Source organism: Phalaenopsis equestris, unplaced genomic scaffold, assembly GCF_001263595.1.
Source record: "Phalaenopsis equestris unplaced genomic scaffold, ASM126359v1 Scaffold000002, whole genome shotgun sequence".
In the NCBI taxonomy this organism is placed as follows: Eukaryota; Viridiplantae; Streptophyta; class Magnoliopsida; order Asparagales; family Orchidaceae; genus Phalaenopsis; species Phalaenopsis equestris.
In genome coordinates this window covers 24,101,610-24,105,881 of record NW_018164444.1, presented here as the reverse complement: position 1 = coordinate 24,105,881, position 4,272 = coordinate 24,101,610, and positions in this window count along the sequence as shown.

Below are 4,272 nucleotides of genomic sequence, written 5' to 3'. Positions count from 1 at the left end.
CAGAGATTGTAAAGAGAGAAAGAGTCAAAGAGAGGCTACAAGGGATTTGTTTTAAGAAAGAGTTTCAGATAAGGGTTGTTTATTTATTATTATTGTATGAACTTTCTTTAATATATAAAATTTCTGTTTTGTTGTATCTTTATAATGAAGTCTGAGTAGTTTCCTTTATATTTCTCCCTACTCTGAGATATGGTGAAATGAAGAGATAATTTGGATGTGCCAATTTTAAAAAATAAAATAAATAGTGACAGTTTTTCAACTCCATTCTTAATTTACTTTTCGATATGACCAATTGAAATGTTAAAATATGTTGTGAAACATTTGATCCAGTAAATGGAGTATAAGTTCTACAATAGAGTCATAATCACATTTAATTCCATGGATGAGTATTTAGTTCATGGAATTAAGTGCAAATAAGTTGAGAAATATACATTGTTGGGCTTAGAATTGGAGATTTTAGGGTGACAGACTAAAATCCCCAATTTGGTCTTAGTGTTTAAGAACTAAAGCGAGTGTTAGCCTTTAAGAGAAGGGAAGTGGGAGCTCTGAAGTGAGAGTCATTATCCTACCAACCTAACCACAGATTTAGGGACTAAACCTGAGATTCAAGGTAGAGAATTAAAATTGCTCTTATTTGGCACAATACATATTTAAACCATTTATCTCATCTCACTTTACCAAAAACTCATTGTAGTGGGAAAGATGTTTTTTCATATTAGACAACTTCACAACTTCATCACATAAACATATTAAACATAGTTTGGTAGTTACTGTTTAAACTTTGCATTTCAGCTTTGCTAGTAGTTAATAATTTTGTTCTGATAGTACATCAAATATTCAAAATTTAGTGACAGTAATTTTAATTTATTGTTGTGAAAGTGAATTTCCTACTTAATTTATCACTTCAAATTTAAACCTTCCTCATGGGATCGATATTTGGGACATAAATAAAAAGTCATGTATTACTTGATAACGATACGTATACTTGCGTAGAATCCCTCTGTAAATTACTTGAATTTCTTATTCATAAAATAACGCATCACACCATTGAAAAGTGATGCGAGGCTTATATGTTATGTTACATGAAGTTAAAACCACTACTTAAAGATTTTAATCTATAGTAACGACGCTAAAAACTTGATGCGGACTTTATTATTATTATTTTTTATTAATTTTATATATTTTATATAGTCATAACAATATATATGCAAGTATACATATTGCTCAAGTAATACAGGGCTCTAATGGAGTCTCGTTTATCGATCCCACAGGGAAGCGGGTGACAGCGACTTTATATATGCTTAAAAGTACAAGAATTTAATACCTTAAAAATATAAGACTTTATATAAGCAATTTGATTAATTCCTGGGTAACGACACCAAAAACTTAACAACGGTTATAGATTCAATAAAGATGCATATATAAAATAATCAATAATAGTAAAGTCACACTTATCAACGAAAGTATATGTATCACTCAAGTAATACAGGGCTCTAATGTAGTCCTAAATATCGATCCCATAAGGAGTAATATTAGAGGCTAGGAACTAAGATTTTAGAAAATCAATACTTAATCACAAAAATATAATTCAAATTACTTCCCCGTCACTAATGGGCAATTGAAATAAATATGTAATTTTAATAACTCTTAAATAACTAATTCTACTAATAAAGTTTCTAATATGAAATTCAATATATAAGAAAGCATCCTTCTCCTTGTCAAGAAATTAAAGTAAATGGATAAAGTGAATCAGCTCAAATTGGATTGTGCCAAATAGAAGCATACCTATTATTTACCCTTTGGTCTAGGCATAAAGAACATTGACTAATTCTATGCTTGTTTACTAAATCTACAGCTAGGCTGGGAGGATACTGGCTCCCACTTTGGAGCTCCAACGTTCCCCTCGCCTGAGGGCTAACATCTACACTTCAGCACCCAAACGATAGGACCGAATTGAGGATTTTAGTCTGTCACTCTAAATCACTAATTCTATGCTCGATAATTTCATTTCCCTTTTTATTTGCATCCAACTTCTAAGGGCTTTGACCTCCTTATTTATTTACACCCAAATTTTAAGGACTTTGACCTCCCTGAATCTTGGATGTAATCTTCACTTTAGTTGTAAAACTCAACATATTTTAACAAATAAATTGGCCAGATTGAAAGTAAATTAAGATCCAAGTGAAAAGATCATCACAACTGAAAAGAAGTGAAAAGATCATCACAACTTCTTTAACATTTTGATGGCTCAACCAATTCAAATCACCATTTCACAAAATTTCAAGACAAGGAGAAAGACAGAGAAAACTACTCAGAACTCATGGGGAATGTACGACAAAACTCGGAATTTATATATAAAAGCAAAGTCATACAAACTACAACAAGTAAATAACACTTATCTCTAATTCCTCCCCAAAAAAACTCCTAAAAGTTCCTTTGAATCTCTTCCTTTCTTTACACCACACAGAATTCTACTTCGAAACGGCAAGGAGGAAGAAATCTCTCACTTTCCCTCCACTCTTACAATCTCTCGAAGAATTCCTTACAATCTAACCCTAAATTAAACTCTCTACACACTACACACACTCTTCACTCTCCCCTCTCTTGCTCAACCTTTTGAACCAACTTCTATTTTCGGCCAAAATCTTTTTTTAAAGTTGTAGAAGAGTTTTCCCAAGAGTTGCCTAAGCATCCCTCCAAAAATTGTCCACATTCAATGCACTTGTTGAAATAACCGCCGATCTCGCCGTCAGCGGCCTCGAGGGCACCGTCAGCGGGCCTTCTAAAATATTTAATCTATACTCTTGGGAAAATCTCGCCTTCAGCGTCGTTGGGCTCACGGTCGACGCCCTAGTTCAAATCTTCATATTTTAGTCTTTTTCGCTCCAAATTTGCTCCTTTTTGCATCTTTTTGCTCCAATGACCATAATTCAACATACCTTTAAAGTTCAATATCATCAAAATAAGTATAAAATAGCTATGAAAATCTCAACATATTTTCCTCTGGTCAGCTATCCATGACATTGAGCCCAATTGATTGATCAAATTAACTATTACTAACTATTACTTGACTTCAAGTAATTTTAGTACTACATAAAAGTTATGATCTATTGTTGTAAAATTTTAAATCAGAAATACTATAAGTTTGATTTAAGTAAATACCATAGTGAGATTTTCAGAAAAAAATCAAGTAATTAAATTAACTCTGTAGGTACAAGATTATCTAATCATCAAGTTTAAGAGTTCTAGTTTTCTATTCATTTCAAGAATGACTATATGTTGTAATATCAAGTCACTTAGAATATTCAAATGATAGTAACTTCATGAGAACACTACTAAGAAAGATACTAATCCATAAATATAAGTTCAGGAATGTTTTTAGGTTTTCCATTTAGGTAGGTCCAGTGAAGCTAATTTTTTATTAGGCATTTCCTCAAGCTTCTCCTCACTTTTATATTTTTTCTTTCTTTTCTTTTCTCTTTTCCATTTGGATTGCTTTCAATCCTATATATTTTTCTTTTCTTTTTAAGGATTGTTGTCAATCCTTTTTTTTTCCTTTTTCAATTGAGGATTTCTATATCTAGATAGTCTTTAATGATTTTGAACATCACCTTTCTTTCCCTTGAAACTCAAAGCATTCCTTTGCCTTATAAATATTTCATAGCTTTTACATCATTGAGCCCCAATCTTTTCTTCTCAAATGAATTTCCAAGATTCTTAATACTTTAAAATATAGTTTCTTTTACTTTAAATAGTTAATTATAGTCTTATTCTCTTATACTAAATATCTTAATCTACAAAATTAATTTTCGTTATAAAAATATTTCGTTAAATCTATCATAATATTTAAATATCTACAAAATATAGTTATCTGAATTAAATTCACTGCATAAAATCTTATTAATAATTTTTAAAAATATTTAAATTGAGAACATCTAATAGTTAATCTTTTTCTTCCCTCCCCCAAACTTAAATTTTTCAATATAGAATAATACAGGTGGAAAGAAAAATTCTAAATATAAATCACACCTCAATATTTTAGGCATTTTCATCATTCTGAAATTTTTGCAGTCTTTCTCAAAATTTCTACTTCACTTGGTCTGTAACATTAGGAGCTTTCTAGACATATAAATCATTAGAGAATTTGCTGGGTAATGAAATTTTGAAATAAGTAAAAAACTAAACATTATAAAAACACAATATTTCACTAACACATCCACAATACTAAACAAAAAACAATTACAATTAAAATGCAAAATAAAAATCACATTA